At 43.7% G+C, this 24,677-nt stretch overlaps 1 long non-coding RNA gene across 1 annotated transcript; it reads left to right on the forward strand.

Moving 5' to 3' along the window:
* Window positions 1–1,938: 1,938 nt before the first annotated feature.
* LOC141139100 (uncharacterized) lies at window positions 1,939–10,618 on the forward strand. Its single transcript, XR_012243714.1, has 2 exons — window positions 1,939–4,170; window positions 6,305–10,618. It is a non-coding gene; the product is annotated as an uncharacterized lncRNA (long non-coding RNA).
* Window positions 10,619–24,677: the final 14,059 nt, after the last annotated feature.

Genomic DNA, 24,677 nt, shown 5'->3' on the forward strand with positions numbered 1-24,677 from the left:
AGTTGTGGAACAATTTAAAGCAGGGCTGGGTTATAAAAAAAATATCCAAAGCTTTGAACATCTCATGGAGCACTTTTGCACCATTAAAGTCCATTTCAGCCTCCCCCCAAACCTCCTTTCCACTTTGCTGGAACGAAGGTACCATTTTATACTGCATTATTTATGCTGGCACTCCTTCAAATATCTCACGGAGCACTGTTCAATCCATCATCTGAAAATGGAAAGTGTATGGCACAACTTCAAACCTACCAAGACATGGCCGTCCACCTAATCTGACAGGCAGAGCATTAATCAGAGATTCAGCCAAGAGTCCCATGGTAACTTTGAAGGAGCTGCAGAGATCCACTGCTCAGATGGGAGAATCTGTCCACAGGACAACTATTAGTTGTGCACTCCACAAATCTGACCTTCATGGAAGAGTGGCAATTGTCCCATAACAAGTTAAAGTGGTCACAAGATTATTCTCATCTACAAGACATGCTCAAACAGACAGAAACAATAGAACAATGGGAATGACCTACTTAGCAATAAACACATAACAAACCCCACCTCAGACTATCCATCACAAAGTCAACAGCAGTCTGAAAAGGTGGAATTTATTTATCTTCATAGATTTCTTAAAGCGTTTGTTAACCCCCAAAAAAACCCAGATACTGTTCCTTCAAAGCATGTTATACAGCACAGTGCTTGTGCTGTGTCATTTGGCCCCCTGTATACCCTAAAAAACCTGGCTGATCCTGCCTGGCTATGCCCTCCCCTGCAAATAGATCATGATAATCAAGGCTGCCGAGCCCTGACATTGTGGTCCGTTTGTGTGATTCTGTCAGCCGCAGCCCTGCTCTCTGCAGCTCTCCCTGTGTCTGTGTCCTCCTCTCCCCTCCCCTTCCTTCCCTGCTTGTACTAGCCCCACACACACACACACACACACACACACACACACACACACACACACACACACACTCCTGCTCCTCTCTATCTGCTATGAAATCTTCTTATCCCCTCTGTACCTTAATAATATGTGTCCCTGTGCCTGTTTAATGATAAAAATCCGCCGATCTGTACCTTGTATCAGCGCAGCTCCAGGCGCTCAGCTGATTGTCAACTCTCTCTCTACTTTCTCCCCCTCCTCCCCGGCTAACGTCAGTGGGACGGCTTGGCCCCACCCACTGCAGCTGTGAGCCGGAGAGAGAAGGAGGAGAGGAATCAGCTGTGTGCCCGGAGTGGAGCTTATATAAATACAGATCGGCCGATTTTGTACAGAACAAAGGTACACATGTTATTTAGGTACAGAGGGGGTAAGAAGATTTCATAGAAGTAGGTTAACAACCACTTTAAGGGATATTGTTGATAAATATTTCTGTCCCATTTGAAGGAGCCAACCCAGTCTGCAGGAGGGTCACCGTATTCTCTCTGACCATTAACCTGTACAAGATTAATATTACCTTTTTCCATCCACTCCAGAAGGGAAGCTTTATTGTCCTTATTCAGAGAAGTAATCCAAACCATGCACTCAGCATCCATTAAGTGGTTGCCCATCATTAGAGAATTATCTGCTCTCTCCGTGGGCCATAATCAGTGGGTAGGAGGCTTGCCCCTAGTCCTCTTCAAAAGTCCCTGTCCTCCTGACCGAATCTGTCACAGTCATTATTATCATTTACATCTCACAGTTACATGCCACATCACCCCCATTTCCTGTCAATGCATGGCCAAAGGGGTGGCACTATTGTTCAAGCTCTGGACCATAAATGAATATCATCAATTTGGGGAGGTCCTTTCTAGGCTCTTTCCTTCCAATACACTGTTTGAAAATGTTCCCCTCCATTTCTACCACGCTTGATAAAAAAGGACCAGGTGGGCTTTGTCCCAAGAAGACAGGCTGGTGATGCTATCAGACGTCTCCTTCAAATACAACACATAGTACATAACAGGTCCCTAGAAACAATGTTTTTGTCATTAGATATCAACAAGGCTTTTGACACGTTGTCATGGCCCTATCTGACACAGGTACTTAAATGCTATGGATTCGGAGCTTCCTTTACGCGTTGGGTTTCAGCTATCTACGATTCCCCCCAGGCCAAAGTGAAATACTGCGGGTTCGAGTCACCTATCTTCCCTATTAAAAGGGGTACCCGTCAAGGTTGCCCACTTTTATTTATCCTGGCATTGGAACCCTTGGCAGAGGCCATCCGATCTCATCCGGATTGAAACCATCCGTATGACCTATCTCCCAAAGCTGCTATATTATTTTTGGGTCTTGCCGGTCCAGGTCCCTTCTTATGTTCTACGCATACACCAACGAAAAATTATGCAATTTATATGGGGCTCTAAAAAACCTAGGATTAAACGGCAGGTGTTGTACGCCCGAAGGATCAATGGTGGCCTCTCGGTTCCCAACCTACACGCTTACTATACAGCAGCAGCTATTGCTCCACTATCTCACCTTTATGAGAAACAACAAATGCCGCTATGGGCCACTATTGATCAGATGGACTCGCACCTGACACCATTAGCCTCCCTTCCTTGGCTTCCCCGAGCCTATCGCCCAATCACTATTGATCCATGTTTGGCCCACTCTCTTCAGTTATGGGACACGGTCAAATATTCGGCGGGCTTAATCTCTCCCCACCTCCCCCTACTTCGCCTTCTTCAGTGTCCACTATTTCCACCTGGTTGCAATAACCCACTACAATTTACGTGGTGGACCAAGAGTGGCTTTGTAGATGTCCACTCAATGTTTACCCCTACCAAGATCATCCCATTTGCAGTCTTACGTTCCTCCCATAATATCCCCCTTAGGAAGCACTATAGCTATATACAACTCCGACATTGACTTCAAACCCTTATAAAATCTCAACCAACCCCCTATACGTTAACCCCCTTTGAAAGCCTTTGTAGATCATGACCCCAATCCTCGGGTTTGATTTCTTTACAGTTTTTCTCCATTGTTTTGGCTCATTTCTTGAAACAGAAATGACATTCTCAAAACAACATGGACAAATCTCCAAACCACTTGGCAATTGTTCACAACTGAATTGAATTTCTCACTCATTTCATCAAAATTGCAAATGTCTCAGTACATGTCTCAGTGTCTCAGTACATCTTTCAAATGATTAAGTACAAGTAGCCTACATTTAGCACAATTTCCAAGTGAATAGATCTTGTTGATCTAAACTGATTGTCAATTCTCAGTCTAATGGTTGTTCTCTCCAAAACGTGTCAGCGTCATTTCATTGTTTAAGTCATCACATGCACAATAGTCTGTTCAATTGTCAAAATTATTCAGGAACATAATACCATGAATACCATATGTGAATCTCTTGGAACATTTGATAAAATGATTACAGCAATTGACAGTCAGGTGCAACTAGAACTTGACTAAGGGTCCTTTCACACTGGGGCGGTTTGCAGGCGCTATTGCGCTAATAGCGCCTGCAAACCGACCCGAAAGTGCCGCTGCTTTCATTCCAGTGTGAAAGCCCTCGATGCGCTGGCAGGACGGTAAAAAAAGTCCTGCCAGCAGCATCTTCAGAGCGGTGAAAGAGCGGTTTGTAAACCACTCCTTTACCGCTCCTGCCCATTGTATGTGTGTGTGATAGGCCTACAGTATTACAGTATCTTACCTCAGTGGGATGTTACGTATGATACTAACAATGACAAGAAAAATATTGTAGAAAATAAACTATGGAATAGTATGGAATAGTTTATTTTCTACAATATTGATGATACAGTTTACAGTAGTATTCCAGTCACTGTGCAGTGATGCATTGGAATTGTGGTAAAGTTACTGTAAGTAAAACAACAATACGATTACATTGGTAACTCATTCTGTACGGAATACATAAGGTATAAATTACGAATGGAGTGTTGTCCTTTGAATTCTATGTTTAGGATTGGACGACAACCTGGCACGGGTGGCTGAGGAAAACTTCTCAATGAACAACAAGAACAAGAGATCTATAACATGGTGTTGGCAAATAATGCCATCACATTGAGACAGATCCGCACTGCAATCCTACAAGACAAAGCCATATTCCAAAATGTCACTCTATAAGCATCTCCACAATAGCCCGCATATTGAAGAAGCATCAGATGACAATGAAGCAAATTTACAGGGTACCATTTGAGAGGAAATCTGACAGAGTGAAAGAGCTGCGGTACCAGTATGTACATGTAAGTCAGTCACTGGTTGTCCATCAAGATAACCTTTTTACGAGTACCATAAGCAGTGGTTCCCAAAATGTATTGGTTTCAGCACCCACTTTACCTGATTTCTGAACCTAGGTAATCCAGGTATGAAAGTATTTGATTTACGTATCTGATTTATAAACATTTTGTCTAAAAACTGCAGCTTACTGTATGATGCAATTATCATTATAATCCTTATTTTGAAGAATATAACATACAATACAGTAAGAAAAAGGGTCAAAGAGCTGCAATTACAGTAGTGCCTCCCATGTAAATCTATCTAATACTGTGGGTTTTACTGTAACATTTCAGTAAGTCTACTCATTGATAATTTTTCCCCTCCCCTTTCTGTCAAATACCCCCTGTAGTACCTCTGCATAGGGTACATGTACCCCAGGTTTGGAACCACTGGAATACTGGCCAGTAATATATTGAACTTGTTTAGAACATTCCCAGTCTTGGCCCATAGAATACACAGAAGCTCCTTATCTTCTTGGACCGCCTTAATTTGGATTTGATCCCTGAAAATAAGAGAGGTCTCATAGGGCCTCACCTACCACAATATATAATTGTATGGGACTATGTGAATTTCCACCGTGGCCTGCTTATGAGGGCCTGGTTCACTGCTCATCCAAGGATGGATATGGTGTTCCTACCACCTTACTCTCCTTTCCTCAACCCTATTGAGGAGTTTTTCTCCGCTTGGAGGTGGAGAGTGTATGAGCATCGAGCTCAAGATCAGAGGTCCCTGCTCCATTCAATGGATGCTGCCTGTGAGGATATTACAGAAGATCAGTGTAGGGGATGCTCTGATGAAATCCGATTGGCGGATGAAACGCGTCAGCATGATGCCATCACGCTACCCATAGCATTCCCACAGACCTCCAGATCCACCCACCAGCCCAGGCATCACTGGCCTGTAATTACAGTAACATGGCCATTTGAAACTTCCCGGGAAACGGAACGAGCGGAGGACTGAACGCTTTAGAAAACCCTGCTTTATTCACCGCATCTCCCTGGGCGTACACCTTCTACTTACCCTCAGTACGCCATCAAAGGATATGCACAGCTGAGGACCCGGCGGAGGACAGGAGACAACTCAACTAGCCAGCTGGAGACGGCATGAGCCTGAACTCGGTCCGGTGATGTGTCCTGATGCACCACAGAGTCAACACTGGGTGAGATCCAATCTGTTTGTGTCCTGGACAGGGGACAGTTGTCTCAATCAGTGCATCCACCCAGTATGTATGATTCACTAAATGAGTTACACTGCTCAGCCTGATTCAATCCGCTACGGCTCACCATATCCTGCAAACAGGAACTCCCATTCCCTGTCATCAGCACTGCGAAATATTGATGGCCCAGGGTGATCTTAAAGCAACTGACCAGGACTGCAGTATCCAGTGACCACGCTACTGTTGAGTCAGTACAGGGTCTTCCCATTTCCGTTCCCCCCATCTTCCCCTCCTATCTCCCCGGTTCTTCTTGTTCCTACATCTATGAGGACCTGATATCTAGGGCTACTGCAATACCATCCACAACCCCACATATCTCTCCTTTCACTTACCATCTGCTGTTATCATTTGATTTACCAGGACTTTCAGTTATCCAGCAGATGAAAATTTAGTATCTAATCTGAATTCATTCTTGTATATCTATCTTGAATGAATTCACATGAGGTGTGTGTGCAGGGGCGGACTGACCATTGAGCCACTCGGGCACTGCCCAAAGGCCCTGGGCCACTAGGGGGCCCCATCAGGGTTGCCAGCCTCAGTAAAACCAGGGACAGTATGTATAAATCTGTGTTTTTTTTACATCTGTCTGTGTATACTGTGTGGCCCCATAATCTCTGATTGCCTGAGGGCCCCATAATCTCCTATTGCCCGGGGGCCCCATGAGTTATCAGTCCGCCCCTGTGTGTGTGTGGTATATGTGAGTGGTGGCCATCTGTGTCTGTCAATGACAACGTTGTCATTTTTATATTGGTGATGGTACCTGTTTTTACAGTATATTATTGGATTGGTGTTTATAGTGTACTTTCAATAAAAAGCATTTCATATACGTTTTGACCATTGCATGTTCCTCCTTGATGAATTACCTTTCCCTTTGTTTTTTGTAGGGGATGGTTGCGACATGCACGCAGCTTCTTCCCTCGTTGCATCGCAAGGGAGGATATACGCTGCAATGTTGATGAGAATCTGTGGCCAGACAGACAGCAGCGTGTGGATGGGCAGGAGGGTGAGGACGGTGGCCAGTGAAGAGATGTTACAGTAGTTGTGAAACTCCAGCTTTATTTACAGCATTGCAGGCTAAATGTAATTTTCCTTGTTTTTTGTTTGTGTGTTTATATTTCCGTATATTATGCTGTATACATTTTCTTTTTACTCTGATGTATGGAAGTTACCTTGTGTGTGAATGATAATGGTTACAATACTGTAAAGTATTTTTTCCTTGGCAGTATGGGTGCAATGTGTGATGTAAAACCTTGGAGGCTACTCTTTTCCTAAAATCTTTTTTTTTTTTTCAGTTTTATACACAATTGTATTCAGTTAGCTAGACAAAAACTGTACAGTAACCATTGTCAATGAAGGACTGGGCTAAGACTGAAAGGTGGACATGAGGGATATTTCAATGGTCCTCTGCCTTAGAGACAAAACATCTAAACATTTTGACTTGCAGTGCTTACACAATGCCAAAGGAATGAAGCATTTTGGGGGCACTGACTATTTGAATGAGAAAGAAATTTATTTTTGACACATGAGTGAACTGTTTTGGGAAAGATATGAGCTTTTGAAGGTGAACCATGGTGTTGTGCTGAACCATCCAGGTTATTTTGGCAAAAGCACCAAGAGAGTTGAGAACGTCTGGTCTGTTTCAAGAAATGAGCCAAAGCAATTGAGAAGAATCTTTGCCATTTTGGTAGCACTGACTCTTTATATGGGAAAGGAATATGGTTTTGAAGCATGAGTGGACAGTTTTGGGAGAGATATGAGCTTTTGCACGTGAGTTATAGAGTTGTGCTGAACTGTAAGACTGTTTTGGCAAATGAACTTAGAGTTTTGAGAATGTCATTTCTGTTTCAAGAAATGAGCCAAAACAATAGAGAAAAACTGTAATATATACAGCTATAATTAACTCCAAAAGACCATCCTTGAGATCATACCATCTCCAGTGGGAGGCGGAATTTGGGAAGCAGTTGGACCCGGAGGATTGGCAGGTCATGACTATTGCATTGTCCAAATGCTCCAAGAATGTTCTTTTCTTGGAAAATGCCTATAAAGTGCTTTATAGATGGTATTACACCCCAGCCAGATTAGCTAGTTTTATCCTAACTTATTCCCCCCTGTGTTTTCGTGGGTGTTCTTGGGAGGGTACGATGGCACGCATTTGGTGGCAGTGCCCCAGGGTATGCAGACTATGGGTTAGAGTCTATGCATTGCTGCGTAACCTCTTCAACACTAATATAAAGAAAGACCCCTTTGAAGCTATTCTGGGGAAAACGATCACAGAATTACTAAGACCAGAACGCCAATTGGCATCTCATATTTTTTACTGCAACTAAATTAACCATAGCTAAGGCTTGGAAAACTCCGGCTCTCAGCTTTGAGGCAGTTAAAAACCGTGTAAATGAGATCATGTTAATGAAAAACTGACAGCCGTTTTATCAGATACGCATGATAAATTTCTTCGGACCTGGCAACCATGGGTGGCATATTCCCACCCTTCCCGTTTTGACTCAGCACTACTCTCTCTATAGTAAGTCTCCACCCCTCTCACCCCGTGGACTTCCCTCTCTCCTCCTTTTCTTTTCCCTGATTATTCTCTATATTCTTTGTCCTATTCACCTTTTTCACCCTTCTTCTGGTCCTCTCTCCTCTTATTCCTTCTTTTTACCTTCTCTTTTCTAGGTCTCTCTAGCCTACAGGCTATGTCCTGCTGGGCTCGGACACATGATGAGAAACAACTTACGAAAATATCTCACCCTTCTTTAATTCCACATTGCCGAGTTATGTTTTACATTTATCTTTTTGTTTTTTTTTTTCCTTATCACAACGGTTATATAAAGTTTTGCAAACATACTTGCAAAATAATGGAAATTTCGCTATACTACTAGTATATGTTGATCTTATAATATGCACTAGTTCTCTTGATTATGAGTCTTTACTCTCAAGAGGACATGTGTTGTCCTTTTGTCTTGGAGCCTGCTTTCTCATTCCACCCATGATCTGGACCCAGTGGGTTTCTTTGCCTAACTCCCCCCGCGCCCCCCCCCCTTTTTTTTCCTTCCCCGCCTCCTCCCCCATCCTCTTCTTTTCTTTCACCTACTGTTCTTACTTGGTGGTTTGGGAGATTGGAGTTAGACCTATTGCGGGTCCTATCAGGCATTCCACTGACAACTGCCGAAGGGCTCAAAGCCTTTATAATTGCCTTTAAAAGCAGAGTAATGGCCCCAGCCTTTGACCTCAATGCTTACCTACATTGCCTGCCATGTGTGTAGCCTGAAGTTGTGTTCAACTTCTATGTCTTGTTTGTTGTAAATCCTGTAAATTCTTACGAAAATAATTAAAAATAAATCTATTAATAGGCGGCTTTAAAAAAAAAAAAAAAAAAGATTTCCTCTTTGTATGCAGTGGCAGTTGTGCAGCTCCTTGATGGTATGGACAGCATTGATCTGACAAGAGTGTGGGCAAATTAGCATACAACTTTAGGAGTGTTGTGAGAGCAGCTGACATAAATGATAATTATGCAAAAGTCAAAAGTGAAGCTATCCTTTAAGGGCAGTTGGGTTCATTTTACATTTTCCCCATCAATTAGCCTCATCAGTATCTTTAACTGGGCACAATAACTTATAAGAATGAGGAACAAGTTAATGAAATAAAATTTTTATGTCCAGCTTTTAGCAATAAAATAAAAGCATAACTCCCACCTGCCAAATATTTGATAGACACTGCAATTCAGAAACAGCTGGCAGTGCCCCATAGGTACATGGCGCTTCAGGGATATGTCTAAGGATGTAATTAGAGAGAAAAGACAACCTTGTCATCAGAAGGCAGTGCTTGGTACATTCCCCCGATTTCACAGGTTGATATTGAGTGCGATTAGCTGAGGCTCAGAGGGGTGTGAGCCTGTAATTAGCACAGCATATCATCCCTAAACCCTTCATCGAGGTGTCTCCAATGTGCCACCTCTGTGTGGCCCTCAGAGTGAACATAAACCTCTAATCGTACCAGCTCAGTGTATGCTGAGTGCTGAGGAACTGGAACGGAAGCACATATATAAAATGTACATCTGTGTATAGGAACATACATTTAGAGGTCAGTATGAGTCATCACCTACAATACAATAAGATATTACAGTCTATTACTTTACTAATTTAGCAAGGTCCTAGACCACCTTCAGTCTAATGAGAACATCCAGGGCCAGAGATAGCTGACATCCTTCTGTATATGGTTGGTTGTATGGCATAGTGGGTGTAATGCAAGGTAGATTGCTTGGGCGCCAGATACTTCGTGAATGCAAAAGAGATTTTATTTCTCTTAACAGAACTTTGGGAGAGAGGGTTAGGGCCAGTATACAAAAACATATTTGGGTGGCACACCCTACAATGTGATTAAATTCAAGATGGTGCTGTTATAAGATCTACAAACAGTACAAAAAATATTTTACAGCGCACACATTCAAGAATGACATTTCCCACAAGGCTAGTTAAAAACACCTGAACATATTCAAAAAAATACGGGGGCTGGAGCACCCCTCCCCTTCCTCATTACCTTCCTCATTATTTAGTGGCCACCAGTGCATAGGATGTATCCCCTTCAGTTTTCCCACATAGAGGAGTTCAGCTCCCATGGTTGAGACAAAGGATCTTCCATTCTATTACTAGAGTAGGACCCACTAATTCGGGGTACTTTGTCGCAGTAAGTGGGCTTAGCACTATATGACCATATAATGTGACCAAACGGAAAGGCATCCAGCAAGACACCACATCTGCATGTGTAGGAATGCTGTCTCCTATGGCAACAGTCTTTAACAGTTCCTAAACTTTCACTACAATCACTTCTTGTAGTTCTTCAGCCCACTGAGCTCCCAGTCTCTCACCAGACTAGATGATTCAATTCCACTGAATCCTTTGAGCACCTCCAATTTTCACTGTAGTATCTTCCATAAGCATCACCCCCGCCTTTCTGCTGGGTCCCTAGCTTGGCACTCAAGATACACCTCAAGCTTCACCCCCTGCTGGCCTGCCCGGTTCCTGACTTGACACACAAAGCTGCTCTGCAAGCGTCACCTCCGCTGACTGGGTCCCTGGCTTGATACCCACAGAAAATTTACACTGTTATACAAGTTGTACACTCACTAATTTACATTGTAGCAAAGTGTCTTTTCTTCATTGTTGTCACATGAAAAGATTGAATAAAATATTTACAAATTAGTGAGGGTGTACTCGCTTTAGTGAGATACTGTATTTCAAAAACCGGAGCAACAGCCCTGGCAACAACTATGTGGCCACGTCTACAGTTTGTAGCAGTGTTCTTCATGCCTGACATGCTTCAAGAAACTCAACCCTTGAATGGGAACCACTGAATATATAGGGAACCTTGATGTTTTGGGTTGAAACGCTTCAGGGAAACACACTTCAAATCCCTGAAGTGTGAAAAGTCTTAATGTGCTCCATGTTAGAAAGGGAACGGTATTGCTATTAATGAGATAGAAAGTGCTGCTCACCCCGAATATATAGTCAATGGAAAGATTTCCCCATGGGGTTTTATTGCCAGCAAAACACAAAGTTAAAGAAAGATGTCTCTTTATATCAAAAGGGTATTTATTTAGTAAAAATTAATAAAAAATGCAACAAGGACATTTTTTTTTTTTTTTAACAGAAAAGTTTTTATTTGTCTCCAGCCGGAGATGATTCATCATACAAACATTTTACAAAGAACATAATGTTGCTACATATTTCCAAATATACTTATATAAATAATTGCATAGTTCCTACTCATACAGTGCTAAATCATACTATACAGCTTACTGTGCTATTATTGTTTTGTGCGTCCTCCCAACTGGAGGGAAGAATTCCTGTATCAATTATACCAATTTATCCAGGTTTACCTCTACAATAGTTTAAACAGCTGCAGGCAATCAGTATGTTAGCTACTTGCCATATCATTCCCTCATTAAATACTGATAGGTCTGTCAATAAGGAGCAGGAGGAGGGAGGGAGGGTAAAGGGGAAAAAAGGGGAGAAGGGGGGGGGGGGGGAGAAGGGAAAGGGGGGTAAAGGCCAAAGGAGGGAGGGGGGGGGGGAGGGCACCAAGAAAAAGGCGAATAGCCTAGGTTGGGCGGGTCACTGCTGAACCTTGCTACTGTTTGGTCCAGGCTCCCCAGATCTTGGAGAACTTTTGGGGGCATTTACGGTTGATATACGTGACTTTATAGAGCGGTAGAGCAGAATTTATCATATCCTTCCATTGAGTTACCGTGGGGGGGTCGGGTTGCTTCCACCTGAGGAGGATAGCCTTCCTGGCATAGAATGAGGCATAGAATACAAACAATCTTTTGTGCACACTAGGTATAACATTGTCACATACCCCGAGGAGTAAAATAATCGGATTTCTCTGAATATTTAGGTTACCTACTGCATTAATCACTTCAACCAACTCTATCCAGAATTTTTGTATAAGCGGGCATTCCCAGACTACATGTATAAACGTACCCAGCTCCCCCGTACATTTCGGGCATCTGTCTGTTTGTGTCGGGTATATTCTAGCTAATCTCTGTGGCGTGTAATATACTCTATGAATAAACTTGAGCTGGATGAATCTATCCCTTGCCGAGATCATAAGGGGAATATATTGCTGCAAGCCCTCCTCCCAATCATCTGGCGCCAGGTCTGGAACGTCCCTCTTCCACTTATCATACAATCTCATCTCCCCAGTCTGCTCCTCAGTGAAAATTTGATTGTATAGGGATGACAAAGTTCGATCTAAGTGCTTAGAAATGAGAAGCTTCTCTACCCCATGCGATCGCAAAGCAACGCCGCCTGGATATTGGGCCCGTACTGCATGTCGCAGTTGTAGATAACGAAAGAACATTTTAGAGGGGAGTTGGAAGTTATTTTTAAGAGTGTCATATGGGATGACTCCATCCCCAGACCACACCTGCTGCATTGTTTTAATTCCATATCTCGCCCATAGGGCTGGTTCTGGGACCGTCCGGAGATGCTTTAGTTTAGGGTTACCCCACAGCGGTGTGTGAGGGGAGATAGTATTAGGTCCTGCAATCTTTTTTGACACCTGTTCCCATACTGCGACCGTCGTTCGCATCGGAGTTGTCATATCCTTATGTGTCTTGATCCCTCTAAAGACCAGATTACTCAAAGCTGAGTACGATCCCATTATTGCTGCCTCAAGATTGAGTGAGGGGTTAGATTTCGGCTGGGAGAACCACCACCGGACAGTAACTATTACTGCCGCCCAGTAGTATTTCCTAAAACAAGGGAGCGCCAAGCCTTCCAACGTTAAGGGGAGTTGAAGGGTGGTCCGTGCCACTCTGGGGGCAGATCCCCCCCATACAAATGAGCTAACAACCTGGTCCAGCTTGTCGAAGAAAGATTTGGGGATAGGGACTGGTGTGTTGCGGAATACGTATAAAAATTTGGGAAGGAATGTCATCTTTAAAAGATTAACCCTACCTACTGGTGACAACGGAAGGGACCTCCAAGCCTGACATCGAGCAGTAAGCTGGTGTAAGATCGGATATACATTGTCTATTAAGTACATGTGTGGTTCTCTCTGAATCTCAATCCCCAAGTATTTAAACCTAGAGACCAAAACCAGAGGGCTTGAAGGGTCAACATCCGGCAACGTCGGAGACAGCGAGAATATAATGGATTTAGTCCAGTTAATCCGAATGCCTGAGAAGGATCCATATTGGTCGATGATTTCAAGGGCTGCTGACACCGATGCCGACGCATCTGGAAGGTACAGCAACGCATCATCAGCATATAGCGAAAGCTTCTCATTCAGCGGACCAACTTTTATGCCCCCAACCTCCGGGGACATTCTAAGCAAAATCGCCAAAGGCTCAATGGCTAGAGCAAACAGACCCGGGGACAGTGGACACCCCTGCCTGGTCCCTTTCTCTAAAGAAAACGGGGGGGAGAGTAATCCATTCGTTCAAACTCTTGCTGTGGGGTGCGTGTAAAGCAGTTTTATCCATGAGATGAACCAGGGGCCAAAATTGAATCGCTGTAACACACGCCACAAGAACCTCCATTCTACCGAATCGAAGGCCTTCTCGGCATCGAGGGAGGCCACCACGCCCGAGGATTGGGATCTCTCTGCGTGTGAAATATTAGTGTACAATCTACGTAAGTTTATGTCCGTGCCCTTACCTGGCATAAAGCCCGTCTGGTCGCCATTTATAATAGATAGAATAACCGAATTGAGTCTATTTGCTAGGATTTTGGTAGTTATTTTGGCATCCACATTTAAAAGTGAGATGGGGCGATACGATGAGCACAACGCGGGGTCTTTGTTGGGTTTAGCTATAACTACAATCACCGCCTCCGACATTGAGGGAGGGAGGGTGCCCTCTTTTAGCATTGTGAGGAGCAGTCTGTGAAATATAGGGCTGAGAAGTTCCTTGTTTGCCTTATAGAATTCTGCAGGTAGGCTGTCAGGGCCTGGGGTTTTTGCTGACTGAAGAGATGCCACTGCTATTTGGACCTCTTTAAGAGTGATTGGTTCCTCTAATTTGTTTCTGGCCTCTGTAGTTAGTTGGGGGAAATCAATCTGATCTAAGAATTTACACATATCTTCCTCAGTAGAGGAGACCCTAGAGGTGTATAGCTGTTGATAATATTGTGTAAATTGCCCATTTATATCACTGGGGTCCGAGTGGATCACGCCTTCGTCATCCCTAATATGGGCTATGTGTATGGAAGAGGAACGCTCCTTGGCCAACCAGGCTAGCATTCTACCTGTCTTCTCTCCCTGCTCGAAGATCCTTTGTGATTGAGCCAGCAGCTGTTTCTTAGTGGTCTCAACCCGTAAAAGAGAGATTTCTCTATGCAAGGATTGCATAGCATCATATGTTAATACATCTCTGGTGTGCACATATTCATTTTTTAAAAGGAGTACCTTTCTCTCAGCTTCCTCTAATGCTAACCGGGTATCTTTCCTAACCCTCCCAATTGCCGTTTGATATTGTCCTCTGGTATAGGCCTTAAAGGCATCCCAAAGCGTAGGGGGAGAGACCGTACCTTCATTGATCGTCCAGTAGACCCCCAGCTCGCCCTCTACCAGGGGGACCACTCTCTCATCCGTAATCCAAAGCCCCGAGAGTCGCCAAAGGGCGTTGCCCACAGGGGAGTCTGTCTGCAATTTTAATAGGAGGGGAGCGTGGTCCGAAATACCCCGAGGCAGAATATCTACCTCAAGTACTCTGGGGAGGAGAGAATCAGAGGAGTATATCAGATCTATTCTAGAGAAGGATGCATGCGTCGCAGAGTGGCACGTGTACTGCCTCTCACCCGGATGTCTCATCCTCCAGACATCTGTAAATCCGTAATTGTCAGCCCATAGTGTCAAGGGGGTCACCCCGGATGGTCCCCCACCCATCCTATCCAGGTCTGGGTTTGGGGTCATGTTAAAATCTCCTGCCATAATTACCCCAGCTGAAGGGTATTGAGCTATTATTGGAGTAATTTTCTTAAGGATCTCCAGCGTGGCAGGGGGGGGGATATATATACCTACTATGAGTAACTCTATTCTATCACACATTGCATGTATAGCCACATATCTTCCATCTGGATCCAGATGAAGATCCAACAGTGTAAACCCCACCGACCTGTGGACCAGGACACTGACACCCCGGGAGTACGAGGAATAAGTCGAGTGGTAATACGCACCCACCCACGATTTCCGTAGTGCCTGCGTCCTGCCCCCCACCAGGTGAGTCTCCTGAAACACACATATATGCGGATTATATTTTTTCAGGAAGTTGAAAACCAAAGATCGCTTAATTTTGGAATTCAGCCCTCTAACATTCCATGACAGTACTGTCAGTGGTGTCATTGGTTCGCTGTAAAAAATATAAAAGCAGGTTGGTAGCCGACCTCCGTCGGGGTCACTGTAAGCTTAAAGAGGAAAAATGAGAGCAAAAATAATATACATCTTTTACCCTGATAATGAGATATTAGACTTCTCATGCCACCTGGTGGACAAACATGTGAGCAGCCCTGTTCTTCGATACAATATATAGTAGCACAGCACATTAAGTATATGTAGCAGCAAAAAAAGAAAAAAAAAAGGGAAAAAAAAGTCAAAAGTCCCAACTCGGAGCAAAAACTTGTGCTCCCCATCCATCCCCCCCCCCCACCCCGCACCACCCCCCAAACTTTGGAGTGCTTCACCCCCAGAAACCCTCATGGCAACTGCCAATTGGGGAAATGTGCAAGAAGGGGACCGAGCCTCCCCTTGCTGGTGAAGGATAATCGTTCCCTGCAGAATAAGAGAGTCAACTTCACCCGGAGAGATAAACACATTCCTCCGGGGGCACATAACTTGAACCTGTTATCTTCTTTAAACCTCTTCAGTGGTACAATCAAAGGGATTGCTTTGCTGAAAACGAGCAGTAGAGATGCTCTATCTCACGCCTTCTCAGGCTGCATTATTCTTTGTACTCTTGTGTCTGAAGCAGCTCGTTAGTGTCTCTGGATGGTTTCCAGCCATTGCGACGCTTCTTCAGGGGAGGTAAAGAAACGCACCCTCTCTCCATCCTGGACCCTTAGCCTCGCCGGGAACAGCATACTGTACTTTATTTTCTTGTTGCGTAGGTTCATTTTGACTTGATCAAATGAACGTCGTTGCTTTTGGGTATCAGCTGAGAAGTCCGGGAAGATCATTAATTTAGCCCCCTCATATCGCAGCTGCTCAATCTTCCTTGATTCACGGAGAACAAGGTCCCGATCTCTAAAGTTCAATAATTTCAGGATGAATGTGCGTGGAGGAGCTCCCGGGGGCCCCCGGGCAGCAGGCATTCTATGTGCCCTCTCCACCACAAAGACATCTGAAAATGCCGCTTGAGGTAGCAATTCACGCAGGAGTTTTTCCGTGAATGACGTGGGATCAGTACCCTCAGTCCCCTCCGGGAGACCCACTATACGGAGGTTGTTCCTTCTATTTCTGTTTTCGGCATCTTCTGCCCAGGTTTCAAGGGATTTAATTTTTGTCTGCAGCGTACGAAGTGAGACTGTATGGTCTTGCAACACATCTTCCGCGTCTCCCACGCGGCGTTCAGCCTCAGTAAGGCGGGTTCTGAATGTGTCCATGTCTCGTCTTATGAGGCTAATATCTAGCTGCACTTGCTCAATTTTCCCCGTGAGGGTAGTCTGGCAGTTGGTAATGGCCTGCATAAGTGCCTCAAAGTTAGATTGCTCCTGTTCCCCTTCCGGAGGGGCCTGCTCCATGTCCTCAGGCTGCGTCGCCATCTTGGAGCCCTTGGCGGGGCGTGGGGTCCGCGCGGGGGTATTCGGGGCACTTTTTTGGGACTTGCGGGCTGATATAGCACTCTTCCCTTTGGTCATACCTCCCTCCACTCCTACCTCAGCTTGCGGGGACCGCGTATAGGGAGCGGGCTTTAATATATATCAGGGTCTCAGGCCTACAGACAGGCCCAGCAGCAGCGGGACCCAAGTGTCCATGGGGTGTATATTAGTCTCTCCCTACCTTCCTCCGCTGTGGGTTGTTGCTGTTTTTTGAGCGGTCTGTGCCACCAGTCTGTAGGGATACAGGACTTCAGGCCGGGAGTAGGATTTCAGGCCTAGCAGCAGGCGCGATCTTACCGGGACTCAGGTGGTCACTGAGGGGTCCGTGGGGTGTATATTAGTTTCTCCCTCTATCTCCCACCCTCCTCCGCTGTGGATTGCTGCTGTCTTTTGAGCGTTCTGTGCCAGCAGTCTGTAGGAATATGGGACTTCAGACCGGGAGTAGGATTTTTAGGCCTAGCAGCAGGCGCGACCGCAGCGGGTCTCAGGTGTCCGCTGTAGGGTCCGTGGGGTGCGACTTAGCTTCTCCCCTTGTGTCTCACCCACCTCCGCTGTGGATTGCAGCTGTTTTGGACCGGTCAGGGGTAGTAGTCTGCAGGGAAGCAGGACTTTAGGCCGGGAAGGCAGCGGAGCTATCTCACTATACGTCCGCTCCGGTCGCCATCTTGGATACGCCCCTCCAACAAGGACATTTAGTATATTAAAACATGAGCTTTCAATGACAAAAACATGTACATAATGATACAACCAGTGAGTACATATAAAAGCAGGCATAGTGCGATATAAACAAATTTACCACTGATGGCTGTACAGAGTGCTCCTAGTCACGGTGACTAGGAACACTCTGTACAGCCTTCAGTGGTAAATACAAATATACTTCAACTATTGAACATGTCTTCTACTCAATAAAATATATAGTCTTTGAAAGTGACGTTTTTGTTTAAATGATCTCATTGTCACAATGTATTTTCTTCTAGAGTTTTTCCCTTTGTATTCCCCTAGAAGAAGACCCCTACTTCTAGGGTCGAAACTCGTCGGGGTTGGGGAGCATAGTGTGATTACATAATTTGTTTATATCACCCTATGCATGCTTTTATATGTACTCACTGGCTGTATCATTATGTACATGTTTTTGTCATTGAAAGCTCATGTTTTAATATACTAAATGTCCTTGTTGCATTTTGCATTACTTTCTACTAAATAAATACCCTTTTGATATAAAGAGACATCTTTCTTTAACTTTGTGTTTTGCTGGCAATAAAACCCCATGGGGAAATCTTTCCATTTGCAGTGTGCTCCATGTAATTCACAAACCCAAAGCAACATCCCCGGTAACAACTATGTTTACAGTACCATTTCCCAAAGCAACTGGACTTGTCTTTAAGCAAAAGAAGGATAAGCACCGCTCCATGTAGGCTCGCTAATCTGTGCACTAGGATAAGGGTGTGTTTCCCTACTCACCAATAGCAATAGGATAAAATGTAACATTTATTTAGGACTTTATTATAATGTATATCAAACAAGGTGTGTGTGCCTATTTACTTATAGGGAGGGGCTAAACTAGACTCCAAAGATATGATAATCAAAAAAAAAAATGGTGGTCTATGGTTTTCAGCTGCCAAGAAAAGTAAAAATCCCTGTTTTCACTTCTACGTCAATACATCTATATCCCTGCATCAATATCCAATGAATGGAGATCTTTATCGTGTCTCAATCACAAGGTGAAGAAGTCACCTTCACTTCACCTTCAGTAATGACAATTCTTAGCACACAATACGACCCCATTCAAGACTAACCACCAATGGAGGTGCCAAAATATAGAGTTCAGTGATGTGAGGGACAGTTTAGCAGCCTCCCCATCAACTGTGCCCCTTCCATGGGTAAAATGTGGACTGTATAAAACTGCACCACAGATTCAACAAGGAGTTACCAGCCCCTTCCCCAATAAACCATGTGTGCCCCCAAAAATAAATGTTTAAAAAGTTTTTCTAAATAAACCCAACATGTTTTTCTCAAAAATGCCAGAACTTCATCAGGGGTACAAAATAAAATAAAAAGAAGCAACCAAACAAAATGAAAGTGAAAATGAGTGCAAGCTAACCCCACATGGCAAAAAATAGTGGCTCTGTTTGTTTCCCTCCTGTTTATAATCTTATTTCAAGATGGCATCCATGCTCATTGCACAATAACATGATCTGCCTCTGCTACCACACTGATAGGTGTTGGCCCTGCTCAAGGCTGTCTTCATAGAAAAGTAGAACAAATCCTGTCTGCGACATGACTAAAATCTATTTTTTTGAAAGTCACATGAAAAAAATCACATATCCATATTAGAAGAAAAACAGTTAACGCGTTTCATGCTCACTCATCGCTTATTCATTATTTATATATCCATTTGAACATCCAAGAACCTCCCATATTCTGTGAAATTTAACAAGGTGATAAGACATGCAGTTGTCGATGATTAATCACTGCACGTCGCCTGTTACTAAGTCAGACAAAAAAACAGAAAATGAAATACATTACTATATTCCTATATTCCCTGAATAAATGGAGATGAAACTAGCCCATAAACAAAGTACTGATTAACCACGTCAATACCGGGCCAATTCTGACATTTCTCTCCTACATGTAAAAATCATCATTTTTTTGCTAGAAAATTACATAGAACCCCCAAACATTATATATGTTTTTTTAGCAAAGACCCTAGAGAATACAATGGCGGTTGTTGCAACTTTTTATCTCACACAGTATTTGCGCAGGAATTTTTCGAACGCGTTTTTTGGGGGAAAAAAACTGTTTTGTGTTAAAAAAAAAAAAAAACAGTAAAGTTAGCCCAATGTTTTTGCATTTTGTGAAAGATGAAGTTACGCCGAGTAAATAGATACCTAACATGTCACACTTCAAAATTGCACACGCTCGTGGAATGGGGCCAATGTTCGGTACTTAAAAATCCCCATAGGCGACGCTTGAAATTTTTTTACTGGTTACATGTTTTGAGTTACAGAGGAGGTCTAGGGCCAAAATTATTGCTCTCGCTCCAACGTTTGCGGCGATACCTCACATGTATGGTTTGAACACCGTTTTCATATGTGGGCGGCACTTACGTATGCGTTCACTTCTGCGTGCGAGCACACGGGGACAGCGGCGCTTTAAACAATTTTTTTTTTTTTATTGTTAATTATATTTTATTTTTTTTATTTTGACACTTTTTTGAAAACAAAAAATTGATCACTTTTATTCCTATTACAAGGAATGTAAACATCCCTTGTAATAGCAATATGACATGTCAGGTGCTCTTAATAGTGAGATATGGGGTAAATAAGACCCCATATCTCACCACTAGGCTGGGAAGCCTGAAATAAAAAAAAAATAAAACGATCGCCGCTTCCCAGCCGAAGCGGCGCCGTTTTTTTTGAATGGAGAGGCCGGGCGTGACGTCATAACATCGCGCCCGGCCTCCGACGATCATAGAGACTCCGGGGACCATCTGGTCCGCCGGAAATCTCTATGATCTACATCCGGCGCCGGCAGATCCACTCTCCGCCTCACCGATCGTAACGGTGAGTCGGAGCAGGCACCGGAGGGTGGCGGGAGAGGGGGGACGTCCCCTCTCGCCTCCCATAGGAACGATCAAGCGGCGGAACGGCCGCTATGATCGTTCCTATGGTGTAGAGATTCGCCGGCTGAAACCAGCAATATCTGAATGATGTCTGTAACTACAGGCATCATTCAGATATACCCGCTCATATGACGTCCGTGAGCTGGAAGTGGTTAAAGCAAGTCTAAACCTAAGAAAAAAAAATAATATTTTGCAGATTACCAGTCCTTGGATGCTCTGGCTGCACTAGAAAATACCTGTTGACCCTGCCTTGTTAATTCCTGTTTGCTGAATGAAAGAACAAACAATGTTATCTTTCTTCTGTAGGCTACCAACCCCTTTCCCCACCCACCATGTAAAGGGAATGAAAAGAGAAAGAGATATCTGAAGTCCAGCCTGGATGACAACCATGGCTCCCTTCATAGATACAGTGGAGGAGTGAGTGTTGCCAGCCAGGGAAAGATAGTGTTATTTGCAGGATCACCAGGTAAAAAGAAAAAAGAAAAAAATGCAGTCGCCTCACCTGAGGACTGCATAGTCATCACTGGCACAGGAAGGAATGGACAGTAAAATAACATTTTCTTAAGTTCTATACTTTCCACACTCCATGAAAGATACAGTATGTTTTTTCACTGCTGCTTCTCCTTTCACTGTCCTGGCACAGACTGGGGTTAGGTCCAGGACAACCTGGGGTCAGACTATGTGGCTTGAATGATATCAGCCATCAATCTGAGGATATCCAGTGGAAGAAACAAAGTACTGTGGGAGGGGGGAATGAGTCTCTGGATTGATAGTGAATATTGCAACAAAAGCCATTTTTTCTTTTAATGGGCTACTCATTTTTGTCTTGCCATTTTTGGCTGGAAATTAATTTTCACTTACCCCTTTTTCGCCAACACCCCCCAAAGCATTATACTCAACTGTCCACGCCCATGATCCTGTGAAATCTATGCTCTCCACGCCCACAAGGAATCACACAGCTGGCACTGCAAACTCTCCGACCGGTTCCTTGCTTCTTCTGGAGAAAATTCTATTTGTTCCTACAGAGAGAGGTCATCCACCATAATGGACAGCCTCTATAAAGGAATCAATAGGAGTTCCTCCTCATACGCAGAGGTAGATGTGCGGCTCCTTGAGGACAAGGACAGTGTGAATCCAACAAGTGTGGGGGCAAAGGAGTATACAAATTTGCTGTGAGAGGGGCCAATGTAATAGATAAGTGTACAAAAGTGAAGCTACACTTTAACGGTATTTGGGTACATTTTTCATTTTCCCTAACAATTAGCCTTATTAGATATTGGCCTGGGCAGAATGACTGAAAAGAATATGGTGACATTAGAGCTTTTTTAAAATTTTTACTTTCAGCTGGTAAACAAAGGAAAAAAAAGCAGAATTCCCAAGTATTTGATGGACGTTGCAATTCAGGAACAGCTGACAGTGCCTCATAGATATCTGGCTCTTCAGGGATGTGTCTAAGGATGTAATTAGAGAGAAAAGTGAATCTTGTCATCAGAAGGCAGTGATTCCTCCATTCCCCTGACGCTACGCCACAGGTTGGTATTAAGTGTGATTTGCTGAGGCTCAGAGGGGTGTCAGCATGTAATTAGCACGGCATATAATCTCTGAGCCCTTCATCAAGGTGTCTACAATGTGCCGCCTCTGTGTGGCCCTCAGAGTAAAGTAAAATCTCTAATCATACCATCTCAGTGTATGCTGAGTGCTGAAGAACCGTAACTGGTCACATGGGCCAAGGACATATATAAAATGTTTATCTATGTATAGGAACATACATTAGAGGTCAGTATGGGACATTACCTACATCACAATACAGTATTATAGTGTAGTATTTTACTAACATAGGAAATGTGATGCTACCCAACACCCACAATCATTGGTGGACAAGTAATATTAAGGAGATGAAATTCAGGTCAACTCGGCAAAGACAGGTGGGTACATCCAACGCACAACAGCACCCTACTAACTAGTGAGTCACAGGGTTGGCTATGCTGTCTGTGTAAATGTCAAAACTGGATAGACAGAAATGCAAAACTTTTGGGCGCACAGCTTCATTATATACATTTTAATTGTAACTTAGCTGTTTGTTTAGAGTTCGGATTTAAATGTATAGACCATATCATTAAATAGGGTCCTCTTGTTATGTCCTTATGCTAAAAATACAAAGATATTTCTTAGTGTTAATTAAAATTGTGCATCTCGGTAAAGCTTGAATAACACTAAGATAAAGGCTTAACTTACCACAAATTATCTATCATCTGTGACTATTCAATATAGGTCCAACATATTATCAGAAAGAGGATGGAAAAACACCAGAGGAAAGATAATGGTATATTGTTATAAACAATGTCATTAATCTAAGGCAGCCATTCTCAACCAGTGTTCCCTGGAACCTTAGGGTACCTCCAGAGGTTGTTAGGGATTCCTTGAGCTGTGACTGATTGACCGCCAATCTGCTGGTGCCTTCATAGTTCTGGGTCTAACACCATTTGGCTGCGCCAGTATCCAATTATCTTTTTAACTGTCCGTAAGAGTGGCATTCTTCCCAGTAGCCAACCATGTAAGAGGCATTTTTCCTTTTCATTTTTCCCAATGGATTGGCTTTAGCAGGGGTATCCCAGGATTTAAAAATTATTTCAAGAGTAGCTCTTAGGTAAAAAATCAGAAAGGCTGACTTATGCCTCGTACACACGATCGGACATTCCGACAACAAAATCCATGTTTTTTTTCCGAAGGATGTTGGCTCAAACTTGTCTTGCATACACACGGTCACACAAAGTTGGTCGGAAATTCCGAACGTCAAGAACGCGGTGACGTACAACACGTATGACCAGCTGAGAAAAATGAAGTTAATAGCCAGTGCAGCTCTTCTGCTTGATTCCGAGCACGCGTGGAATTTTGTGCGTCGGAATTGTGTACACACGATCGGAATTTCCGACAACGGATTTTGTTGTCGGAAAATTTGAGAACTAGATCTCAAATTTTGTGCGACGGAAATTCAGATGGAAACTGTCCAATGGAGCCCACACACAGTCGGAATTTCCGACAAAAGGCTCCCATCGAACATTTTCCGTCGGAAAATCCGACCGTGTGTACGAGGCATTAGGGGATAGAAGTGCCACCAAAGGACTTACTGATCAATCAATGAAATAAAATTTTGTCTATGGATTAAAAAGTACACTTTGGTTTGTGTATTTGACACTTGGAATATTTTATCTTTAACACGCTGTAATTATTACCTTTTGTTCAACCTCTGTCTCTCAAGACAAAATAAAACATATCCAAACGTATGTGAACACCCCTGCCAAATGATTTAGTTCATGTGTCTCCAGTGAAGGGCACTGTTAATATTATAGCATACAAATACATTGTAGACAACTGAGCACTTCCAACCCTGTGTTAACAGTTTGGGGAGGTCATTTTCTGATTTTCTGTTGCAGTGTGACTGTACCCCTGTGCACAAAGCCAGCTCCATATAGACATGATTTGTGATGAGTTTGTTGTGGAGGAGTTCCCCCGTGTCCTGCACAGAGCCCTGACCTCAATACCCTACAGAAAACCTTTGAGATGCATTGGAACACAGATTGTAAGCCAGGTCTTCTCATCCAACATTAGTACCTGACCTTACAAATGTTGTTTTGGCTAAACGGGGGCGCAAAATTCCACAGAAACACTACAAAAACTTGTGGAAAGCCTTCCAAGATGAGCTAGAGCTGTTATAACTGCAAAGGAGAGGCCAACTCTATAATTAATTACATTTTTTTTTAGTAGGTTATCCAAAAAGCTCATATACAGTATGTGCAATGATCAGGTGTGCACAAATGTTTGTGCAAATAGTGTACTTTTAGTTCTTCTGACACTTCGAAAGTACTAAAGTATTCACCATCATTGAATCTGTCTGGGGATTAGCATATAGATTAAGGAGCCCCCAGGTAGCAGACTGGGGTGGTAACTGATCAAGGTAGGTGATATCAGGTACAGTAGAATACGGTAGGGTCGGTAGAGTCTAGTAAGGTAAAGGTATGGTAGAGCTGACCTCTGTGTGTTGATTGGCTTCCCACATGCAAGAATCAGCTGAGTGGCTAGAGGAGAAGCTTTTTCACATTCTTTAGCCGTTCAGTTAGTTCTTTCACCTGGGGCACCAGTCAACATACAGAGGGCAGCTTTACCTTACTGGACTCTGTCCAGTATTAATATACACAGTGGCAGCTGGTGCTCCATCGGTTGGGGGGCGGCAGGCGGACCTGACCATGGACCCCCCCTCGCTCCAGCCCGCACTGCGCACCATACCCACCCAAGTCACCAGCACACTCATCCTGTGCTTCC

Source organism: Aquarana catesbeiana, linkage group LG04 (assembly GCF_042186555.1).
Source record: "Aquarana catesbeiana isolate 2022-GZ linkage group LG04, ASM4218655v1, whole genome shotgun sequence".
Classification (NCBI taxonomy): Eukaryota; Metazoa; Chordata; class Amphibia; order Anura; family Ranidae; genus Aquarana; species Aquarana catesbeiana.